Here is an 11,831-nt window from a genome sequence, read left to right as displayed (position 1 = left end):
CCACACCTGAAACTGCGCACCGTACAAGTAGTCATAAAACTTCTCAGTGATGGCTCATTTCAAGGCCCAGAACTCCAGCTTGTGGATGGGGTAGTGAGTCTTAGTATCAGACAACCCTCGGCTGGCAAAGGCCACAGGTTTACATTTGCCTTCAACTTCCTGGTATAGGACTGCTTCTAAACCCTCTAAACTGGCATCTGTATATAAAGATAAATGGCTTGCTTGGGCCAGCAAAGACTAGGACTGAAACATGAGTTAGGCAGTTAATGATTTCTCAAAAAGCCCTTTCATGTTTCTTGTCCCATCATGCTCTAAAGGGCTCTAATTGGCCATAGTGTCTCTGTTTAGGAGGCCCTGGGGCCTCCCCTTACTCTTGGTCTTAGATTTGTTCTTCTGGATGGGTATCCCCTCAATGGGTATCGAGAGACTTCATGATGATAGCATAATTCTTCACAAACCTGCAGTAGTAGCCACTAACTCTGAGAAAAGTCTTAAGCTCTCTGTAATTACTTGGGCAGAACCATGTAACGAGTGGTTCTATTTTATCCAGTCAGTACTCGCACCCTCTTGGGGCATGATGTGACCCACATACTTCACTGATGTTCTGCAAAACTGGCATTTATCAATTGAAAGTTTTAGTCCATAGGCCTCCAACCTATCAAGCACTTTAAGAAATCTTTCTTCATGTTCCTTCAAGGTTCTTCCAAATACATTCAGGTCATCCAATAAACCAAGACTTGCAGTAAGTTCATGTCTCCCACAACTTTCTCCATAAGAAGTTGAAATGTGGCAGGTGCCCCAGAAATCCCTTGACGCATGCGTTCAAACTGATAAAACCCTAATTGGGCAGATGGAGGCTGTCTTCTCCTTATCTTCTCTCCCAGCAGGATCTGGTAGTATCCACTTCAGAGATCCAATACTGAGAACTACTGGCTCCCCAGCAAACAATCCAAGGCATCTTGTACTCGAGGCATGGTGTACTGGTCAACTACAGTGCGGCTGTTTAGGGTGCGGTAGTCAATACACATCCGGATTTTCCCATTCTTTTTATGGACCACCACAATGGGTGAAGCATACAGGCTGTGCGACTCAGTAATGTTGCAGTTCGCAATCAGTTCCTGAAGATGATGTTGCACATCTTCCATCTCTGAGAGAGCAGTCTTCCTAGATCTCTCCCTAAAGGGTCAGGAATCTTGTAGTCTGATGTGTTTCACTCTTTTTGCACATTCCACATCCTTCAGTTTCACACTGGGGCCTCACAGTGGTTTTGGGCTCAAAGAGGTCTGCTATTTTCTGCCCTTGCTTCACAACAACATCGTGGCTTGTTTCATTAGCTGTTACCCCAAGCATTCCAATACTGGCTTACTTGTAACCATACATTGATCCTCAATTTATTCTGCTAAGACTATCACAATAGAATGTAAAATTATATTAAAGAATCCTGTTGCTGTGGGAGACCATCCCAAAAACACTTCCCACCAACTATGTTTGGTGTCACTTTTTATACACTCAGTACGTTCAGTTTTTTTTATTAGAGTGGTGAACAGTAATCATAACCCTTTGGGCATTTTTCTGAGCTTTTTGTAGTTGTTTTTGCAATTCAGGATGATCCATTAATTGCTTAATCAAACTGGACCCCAGAGATAGTGGTAATCCTGAAATACATATATATTTTTAAATCAGCTATGAAGTCATCTTTTTTCAGCCCTGAGCTTCAATATATGTTAGGGAATTTTGTGTTTAGTATTTTTAGCAATAAAGATGTTGTAAGAATAGCACACATTGAAACTCTGAATGTTTTAAAAGCTTTATTGCTTTATTACTTTTATTACTTTTTCCAGAAACTTCACAAATAAAAATATTTGAAACTTTGTTTGATTTTTTTTTATTTGTTCTGGTTTGGGTTTTCATGACTTTTTAAACCATGGGCTAGCTCAGTGGTTCTGAAACTTTAGCAACCCGAGGACCCCTGTCATAAACATACAGCTAAGGTTATCATAAAATCGCTCCTTACCTGTAAGGGGTTAAGAAGCTCAAATACCTTACCTGTAAGGGGATAAGAAGCTGGTTGGCACCTGACCAAAAGGACCAATGGAGGAAGAAGATACTTTCAAATCTTGGGGGTGGGGTGGGGGGGAAGGCTTTGTTGGTGTGTGTTCTCTGGGGAAAGCAGAGAAGCATCAGGTCAAAAAAAATCCTTCTCCTATAAACCATCCTGTACAAGTCTCTGATATTACAAAAAGAGTAAGTAAATAAGCAAGGCGCATTAGATTACCTTTTGTTTTCAACTTGTGAATTTTCCCTTTGCTAGAGGGAGGTTTATCCATTTTTTTGTAACTTTTAGGTTTTGCCTAGAGGGGAATCCTCTGTGTTTTGAATCTGATTACCCTGTAAAGTATTTACCATCCTGATTTTACAGAGGTGATTCTTTTACCTTTTCTTTAATTAAAATTCTTCATTTAAGAACCTGATTGACTTTTCATTGTTCTTAAGATCCAAGGGTTTGGGTCTGTGTTCACCTGTACCAATTGGTGAGGATGTTATTCTCAAGCCTTCCCCAGGAAAGGGGTGTAGGGCTTGGGGGAATATTTTGGGGGAATAGGACTCCAAGTGAAGTGGTCCTTTCCCTGGTTCTTTGTCTAAATCACTTGGTGGTGGCAGCATACTGTTCAAGGACAAGGCGGAATTTGTGCCTTGGGAAAGTTTTTAACCTAAGCTGGTAAAAATAAGCTTAGGGGGTCTTTCATGTGGGTCCCCACATCTGTACCCCAGAGTTCAGAGTGGGGAAGGAACCCTGACAAACCCCATTTTGATTTAATTTTTTTTGTGGACCCCCAACCCCCCCGCTCAGCCCCCAGGCCCTGCTTCCACTTCACCTACTCCACCCCTTTTCCCCAAAACAGCTGTTCCCCGGCATGCAGGAGGTGCTGGGAGGGAAGGGAAGGAGTTCACGGAGGAAAGGGGAAGAGTTGATCAGCGGGGCCCACAGACCCCCCTGGAGTGCTCTCAGTTTGAGAAACACTGGGTTAGCTGAAGCACTTAGTGACAAAAGCCTGCATCTAATATGAAAACTCGGCCAAAATTTTCAAACTTAGGTAATTAAAAACTATCAAAATGAACCTCATGGCCTCATTTATTGGAAGCCATCCTGGATGGTCCCTGCGGCTGTAGGATATCCAGGAGACAGAGTTGAGGGTCCTGGATCTCCTCCATCAGGATTTGCAGATCACTACCCACCCTCTGGAATAGATCTTGATATTGCCAGTAGTCATCTGGAGGAGAGGGCAGCAACAGGATGGCTGCATCATCCAGCAATGAGGAGGCTCTGATTGGAACCAGTGGTACCGGCTCCATGTCTTCCTCCTTGTACACTGATGGAACTGGCTGGTGAGATGGGGGCGGGGAAGGGGAATGGTAGGTCTCCTGCGATGGTTATTTTTCAATCCTTTCTTTATCCTCCAAATATAATTGTTGGAAACATAACTGTCAGTCATTGTTGTTCACCTCATTTGAGTATTATGGTCTGTAGTATTATGGTCTGTCTACTAAATATTATGGTCCGTGACCCTTAGCCTGTATGTATACTGAACATGCTTGCTTGACTTACTTTTCAGTGTCTGAGTGACCTTTAGCCTCCTTCTGTACTGAGCATGCTCCACTCTTTAATTGGATGCATGCCAATGTTCCACACATACCAAACTATAAACAATTGCTTCATTCCTACAGTATGTATATTCACATTCCAACTGTCAGTTTATTTACCTCAGTGTTATGGTTTGCTGTTACCACCTTATTTTCTTGCCAATTTAGCTTAGTTCACCTAACTCTTCCCCGTTTTCAGCTAATGATGGCAAAGTAATGCCTTTAGTGCTGTGCTTAAAGGAAAATAGAGTTGTCTCAAAGTCTTCGGTATCACCAGAGTCCCTTCAGTCTACCCAAAGTGTATTCAACTTTCATTCTGCACCTGAGACATCGTAAACAAGAAGTGGGCAGCATTATCTCCTGCAAATGTAAATAAACTTGTTTGTCTGAGCAATTGGCTGAACAAGAAATAGGACTGAGTGGACTTGTAAGCTCTAAAATTTTACATTGTTTTATTTTTGGATACAGTCATTTTTGTACATAATTCTACATTTGTAAGTTCAACTTTCATGATAAAGAGATTGCACTACATTACTTGTATTAGGTGAATTGAAAAATACTATTTCTTTTGTTTTTTACAGTGCAAATATTTGTAATAAAAAGAAATAAAAAGTGAGCACAGTACACTTTGTATTCTGTGTTATAATTTAAATCAATATATTTTGAAAATGCAGAAAACATCCAAAATATTTAAATAAATGGTATTCTATTATTGTTTAACAGTGCAATTAACGTGATTAATTTTTTTAATCGCTTGACAGCCCTAGTTTTTATCTTTATTTTTCTTGTAAGCATTTCTGTCTTTAACGCCTCATTATTTTTACCCACTTAAAATCTCTCACTTTGTAAGTAAATAAACACGTTTTATTCTTTAATTAAAACTAATCCCGTGTTGTGAATCCCGTGTCATTTAAGGTAGCAGATTGTTGTATATTAATCCTCTTAGAGGGGCAATGGACCTAATATGTCTGGACTGTCAGGAGAGGCTGTATAGTGCAGAACATACTTTTTTGGGGGGAAATCTTGGGACCAGGGGCTTGTCTTCACTACCGGGGGAAGTTGACCTAAGTCAGGGGTCTCAAACTCGAATCACCAGGAGGGCCACATGAGGACTTGTATGTTGACCCGAGGGCTGCATCACCCCCCACTGCCCCCGCCCCCCCACTCTACCCCCACCGCTGCCCACGGAGCAGCAGGAGGCTCAGGGTAGGGGGTTGGGGTGCAGGAGGGAGTCCGGGGTGCAGCAGGGGGCTCAGGGCAGGGAGTTGGGGTGAGGAGGGAATGTGGGGTGTGGCAGGGGGTTGGGGTGTGGCAGGGGGCTCAGAGCAGGAAGTTGGGGTGCAGGAAGGGTGTGGCAGGGGGCTCAGGGCAGGGGGTTGGGGTGCAGGAAGGAGTGTGGGGTGTGGCAGGGGGTTGGGGTGCAGGCAGGGGGCTCAGGGCAGGGAGTTGGGGTGCGGGCTGTGGGAGGGGTTTGGGTTCCAGCCCGGCGCTGCTGACCTTGAGTGGCTCTGGGGTGGCAGGGGCATGCACCAGGGCCAGGGTAGGCTCCCTGCCTGCCCCGGCCCTGGCCCCAGCCCCATGCTGCTCCACTCCAGGAGGCGGCGGACACCCTGTCCCTGCGGCCCCAGGGGGAGGGGGCGGAGAGAACTCCGTGAGCTGTTCTTGCCTGTGGGTACCTCCCCCAAAGCTCCCATTGGCCGCGGTTCCCCATTCCTGGCCAATGGGAGCTTCAGGGGAGGTACCCACAGGCAAGAACAGCTCACAGAGTTCTCTCCGCCCCCTCCCCCCGCGGCCACAGGGAAACGGTGCCCGCCACTTCCTCAGCACCACGAGGCTGGTAAATCCATGGGCCGGATCCAAAGCCCAGAGGGGTCGGATCTGGCCTGGGGCCATAGTTTGCCTACCCCTGGCCTGGAGGTAGGCTGGGGATGCGGCGCGCTGGGGAGGGGATGGGGCGGGGCCGCGGGGAGCTTGGCGGGCCGCAGGGAAGAACCCCACAGGCCGCGTGTTTGAGATCCCTGACCTAAGTTATGTTACTCCAACTGAGTATCGGGGTTGACTGGAGAACGCTCTGCAGTCGATTTAGCAGGACTTCACGAGACCTGCTAAATAGACCCCTGCTGCATCGATTGCAGCAGTGTCAATCTCCCCATAGTATAGATCAGCCTTAGGAGTGTGTTGGGATCACTCTGAAAACAGTAACCAGGGCTGCTGGAAGCCAGATTTGCTGACAGGCTGCTGGAGTCAGAGCTGCTGAACCAGAGCAGTGACTATACACAGACACTCAGGATGTGACCTGCATGCTGTTTGTGAGGAGCTACAGCATCAAACCAGGGCAAGTGTTGAGCATAGGGTTGCCAACAGTCCCTTATTAGAAGGGAGGTCCCTTATTTTTTCCTCTCTGTACAACAAGATCGGGAGTTGCTGAGTGCTGCAAAAAGCAGCAAAAAACATGCTTGGTGAATGTAGGTGAGTACTGCTTATTAATTATTATTATTATTTATGATTAGTGATAATATCAGGAGGAGGGATGGGGTGGGGGTTCTAAGAAAAGAGTCCCTTAAATTTGAAATACAATATTGGCAACCCTAGGTGCAGGGCAAAGGGCAAGTGGTGACACAGACCCTCACTGGTCTGGATTGCACCCCGGAATGTCATACCCACCCTCCCGCACCTGCCCACCCACACGTGTCCCCAGCCAAATCTTGCTGATAATATGAAATGTTTTATGCAAATGAAGGGGGTTGACAATACATATCTGTAGATGCTCCTCCCTGCTGCGCTGTTCCTCTTGCTGCTGCTGCTGAGTCCATTGTATTTGCTGCAGGGAGGAGGTATGTGGTAGGGGAGTCTGTAAGGGTTCTGGGAGGGAAAGGGCAGCATTCCTGAAAATATTTTTATTAGTTGGAATCTTCTGGAACAGCAGCAATTAAAAACAGAACTGAATGGCTATTGGTTGATTGAAATACAGGAGATATTTCATAATCTAGAGAGCATTCCAGAAGTAGTGAGACATTATTAACAGTGACATAAAATTATGCAGAGCCTGGAAAGCTAAAATAATTTGTATTGACTTTTTATTTTTACTAGACCCGATCATGGAAAAACTGTTAAAGCTCAGTGGAAGTTCTGTTCTTCTGAATACGTAACACATGTAGATAGAATGGCGAAACACTTGTTGAATTCTTGTGACATGTGTCCAGCTACTCTCAAACATAGCTTGTTGCAGTCAAACAGCAAGAAAGGGAAAAAATTCTGTGCATTCTCCTTCTACTTTGTCTTTGGCAACATCATCATGAAGCTTGGAGTCTACTGATGAAGATAGTGCCATGAGTGACAATGAAAGTGAAGCTAATTCCATTTCTTCATCTTCTAATAAGAATTTTGCTACTCCATTTTCTTCAGCATCAAAAACTACTCCTGGAAAGTCTTCAGACGTTCATCCAATTGGTATTAAGAGTTTTCGGATAGAATGTCCCATGGCCAGAAAAACGAACTTGACTGTAGATTCGTTAGGGGTATTTATGTTGGCAATACACTATTTCATATAGTTGAAAATTCTTATATGCTAGAATTTTTCCATCAGTTAAATCCAATTTGCCAAGTATCAAGTAGGAAATGGCTTGAAAGAAGTCTTCTGAATGCTGAAGTAGACAATGTGAAAAAGAGAGTTGGTGTTCTTATTGCACAAGCTCCTCACATGTCTCCAGAGTCTAATGAATGGCACAATACCCTCAAAGAGGGCATCATCAACTTCATGATAACTCCACAACCAATGTTTTATTCATTCCAATGTATAACTCAGCATCACCACATAGCCCGTATATTGCTGACAAGTTAAAAATATAATCAGTGGGTCCATGGAAAGTTATTTTGGTTGTGACCAACAAAATAGCTAATATGAAAGCCGTTTGGACTCTGTTGATAAATGATTATCCCTAGCTTCTGTGTTACAGATGTGCTGCCCATAAAATGCAGCTTTTCACTCGTGATGTTGAAGATCTGACAACTTTCTCATCACATGTGTAAAAAGTGAAAAGCATTGTCAAGATTTTCAAAAACAAAAAAATACCAGCATCTGTTTTCCGGCGTGTTTTTTTTAAAAGTACTCAATTTCATCCACACTGAGTAAGCCTTGTTGTGCTTATCATAGAATCATAGAATCATAGAATATCAGGGTTGGAAGGGACCCCAGAAGGTCATCTAGTCCAACCCCCTGCTCAAAGCAGGACCAATTCCCAGTTAAATCATCCCAGCCAGGGCTTTGTCAAGCCTGACCTTAAAAACCTCTAAGGAAGGAGATTCTACCACCTCCCTAGGTAACGCATTCCAGTGTTTCACCACCCTCATAGTGAAAAAGTTTTTCCTAATATCCAATCTAAACCTCCCCCACTGCAGCTTGAGACCATTACTCCTCGTTCTGTCATCTGCTACCATTGAGAACAGTCTAGAGCCATCCTCTTTGGAACCCCCTTTCAGGTAGTTGAAAACAGCTATCAAATCCCCCCTCATTCTTCTCTTCTGCAGGCTAAACAATCCCAGCTCCCTCAGCCTCTCCTCATAACTCATATGTTCCAGACCCCTAATCATTTTTGTTGCCCTTCGCTGGACTCTCTCCAATTTATCCACATCCTTCTTGAAGTGTGGGGCCCAAAACTGGACACAGTACTCCAGATGAGGCCTCACCAATGTTGAATAGAGGGGAACGATCACGTCCCTCGATCTGCTCGCTATGCCCCTACTTATACATCCCAAAATGCCATTGGCCTTCTTGGCAACAAGGGCACACTGCTGACTCATATCCAGCTTCTCGTCCACTGTCACCCCTAGGTCCTTTTCCGCAGAACTGCTGCCTAGCCATTCGGTCCCTAGTCTGTAGCTGTGCATTGGGTTCTTCCGTCCTAAGTGCAGGACCCTGCACTTATCCTTATTGAACCTCATCAGATTTCTTTTGGCCCAATCCTCCAATTTGTCTAGGTCCTTCTGTATCCTATCCCTCCCCTCCAGCGTATCTACCACTCCTCCCAGTTTAGTATCATCCGCAAATTTGCTGAGAGTGCAATCCACACCATCCTCCAGATCATTTATGAAGATATTGAACAAAACCGGCCCCAGGACCGACCCTTGGGGCACTCCACTTGATACCGGCTGCCAACTAGACATGGAGCCATTGATCACTACCCGTTGAGCCCGACAATCTAGCCAGCTTTCTACCCACCTTGACGCTTGACGGGCATCTTCTATTAAATGTCTCAAAGATCTTCAGATATGCAAGAAGGTTCTTAATTCAGCAGCTGTTGAAGGAGGGGTTGCCAGAGGTTGCCCCCAAGTAATCTGCACTGACATTCTTGATGACAATGTCTTTTGGATGTGAAACTCAAAATTATTTCACTGCTTGAACCCATGGCTCAGTCCATTGAGAATATAGAAAAATGACAATTGTACAATGTCTGATGCCAAGAACGAATTCCTGAACTTTAAGAAATGTTTGTGGGGATACTGAAAACAGTCATAAAAGTTGAAAAGAAAAAAATAATAAAACAATATCATAGAAAAATTGAGTGATCTCTCCGACACATAATGCTGCCTACCTTCTTTATGCACACTTCCAGGAAGATGTTTATGATGAACCTGATTTCGCTTGTGAGTGCCTAGTGGCTGTTGCAAATTTCAAAGGATATACAAACAGTTCTGATGGAGGTAGCAAACTGTAAAACAAGAAGCAGCTTGTTCAGTCATAAAACAATGTGGAGTGCTATCCCAGCAGTTGAATCAAAACAGCTTACTCCATCAGGGTGAAAAGTGTTGTGGCCTCCTTGCAATCTAGATACAGTGGCAGAAATTCTTTTAACACTTCTGTGTATTACTGCGGGTGTGGAACAAAATTGGTCAGGGTGGGGAATCATCGATTTAAAAACCAGAAATAGACTGAAGACTTCTAACGACCGGGAAGCTGGTGACTGTGTTTCACAATTTAAGATTAAAGAAGAAAGTGGCAGATGAAGCACTGACTCAGTATTCATCACATGAAGAGGAAGAAGGGGATATTGATGGATTTGATGAAGATGACAACAAAAACACAGATGAAGCAGTTGAAGCTGATAAAGAAAGAGATGATGATGAAAATCAAGATGCTTGACAAGTTGGCCTGCTGTCTACTTAGCATAAATGCATTTTAAAATGAGATTTTTTTTACAGCTGCTATATGTTTGTTTTATTTCTCTTTTATGTAATTTTTCTTTTTTTTTTTTTTTGGTAACTGTTCAGTCTTGAATGACATTCACAATTAAATCCTAACTTAATGTTGCTAAAATCAATTATAATAATTATTTAATATTTTAGAGCTTCATTTCATTGTGTTTTACATTTTTCTGAGTTAAAATAACTCAGTTAAATAACTTGTTTTTTGTAATTACGTATAAGTATCTATCTAAGGCTAAGATTATTGAAGACTATTACGTCTTTAAAATATTTGACCATTTTTTACATTACACGAGACCCTCACTAGAACGCGGGATTTGGGATCCATTAACGGTACCACGTTAACGCAGGGACCGCGTTATAGTGGGGACCACATTAAAATGAATTCCAATTAAAGTAATTAAATTTGGGATCCATGGCTGCAACCGCGTTATATGCAAATTCGCGCTATATAGACGCGTGTTCCAGTGAGGGTCCGGTGTATTTGACAATATTTGCCCGATGTTTTAGTGGACAATTGACCAATAGTTTTGGACTGGTCAAATGCCCAATCCTACTTTATTAGAATAAAGAAAATAGTATTACCTTTAAGTTGCTTGCTTTCTCTTTTGACTCAGTGTAGAACTGCTTAGGACCTTTCCCAGGGCCCTTTCGCTGTCTTCCTAGCATAGATTGAAAGAACCAGTGCATACTTCCTCACAGGTGTCTTTTTGGTCTATAGCCTGTGGTTGGGTGCTCAGATTAGCACTTGGGTGAATATGAATGGTGTTTATATAGGTCCATATGGATATATTGACATGCTTCAGTGCTTATATGAGTATACCAAATGCTGGATTTGGACATTCAATTTAGGCATCACAGTAACTAAGCCAGTGGGATTGAACTGGGTTTGGCCCCAGGTGCATATGAGTAAGGGAAAGCTATGTCTAACTGCACTGTTTGCATGTCCTTGGAACCAGCTGGGAGAATTATTCAAAATATAAACATATGCATAATTATACAGCATGGACTTGTTTGTTCATGTGCACATATTTTAACAAAAACTCTGCAACCAACCCTAAGTTGTAAAACATACTGAAGCCATAAAAGGAATTTTTCTCCAATTATTATTATATGCATAATAATTATGTGCAAAATAGGCTAGTTATTCTCAATCCAATGAGCCTACAGCTGTTCTGCACTTCTTCTTGAACTATTGTACCATTTTCTATTTGGCTAACATTCCTTTAATTCTCCTACTTAAAATACTTACTTTATTTAATTTCAGAAACTATAAAGTGAACATTACCTGCTTTACTGACCAGATAATTTTAAGCAGAGAATAAACTGGAACAGTGTCCTTTTTTGAAACAACTGAATATAACACACTGCAGCAAATTCTCTTGAATAGTATGAAAAGCTGCCTAATAGGAAAATATCTGTTTTTTTGGCTGAATATCATTGGGGATCCCTTTTGGTGTCTCAACAGCCACTCTTAAAGCAGCTAGAAAAGTGGATGTTGGACACTGCCATCATGGCATGAACTCTGTAGCAAATTCTGCTCTACATGGCCCAAGAGTAAGAAATTGTGACTTACAATTGAACCCAAGTCACCCTGCATAGAGGTACAGTGCACTTTCACCAGGTATGTATTGCAATGCATTATTGTTGTTTATGGAATACCAGCAGTATATAAAAGATAAAAGAGCAGAAGATGTGGACACTACTTCAACCAAGACCCTCACAATCTAAACCAGATAGAGCATAGTCAATTGCCAGTACCCCAAATGACAGTCCTGTCACAAAGTATCTTAGAGATCTTTTTAAAATGTTTCTTTCTTAAATGGTGTTATGGGAGTAGTATATACCTCGATAACATTCATCACTATGTATTTTTGACAGGTTTCCATGCCCCATTTTGGGCTTATGTCTCACCCTCCATTCCCATTTCCGTTGGTGTCAAGGTTTGGCGCCATCGGCCATTTAAATTTTTTTTTATGATTGTTAAA

General features: G+C 42.8%; 1 long non-coding RNA gene across 1 annotated transcript; it reads left to right on the top strand.

Annotated features, from left to right (window-relative positions):
• Nucleotides 1-5,608: 5,608 nt before the first annotated feature.
• On the top strand, nt 5,609-10,434 carry LOC125633471 (uncharacterized). Its single transcript, XR_007355613.2, has 2 exons — nt 5,609-6,111; nt 6,733-10,434. It is a non-coding gene; the product is annotated as an uncharacterized LOC125633471 (long non-coding RNA).
• Nucleotides 10,435-11,831: the final 1,397 nt, after the last annotated feature.

Source organism: Caretta caretta, chromosome 1 (genome assembly GCF_965140235.1).
Source record: "Caretta caretta isolate rCarCar2 chromosome 1, rCarCar1.hap1, whole genome shotgun sequence".
NCBI classification, from domain to species: domain Eukaryota; kingdom Metazoa; phylum Chordata; order Testudines; family Cheloniidae; genus Caretta; species Caretta caretta.
The sequence above is the reverse complement of the archived record's forward strand: the minus strand, read 5'-3'. Positions and strand labels throughout refer to the sequence as shown.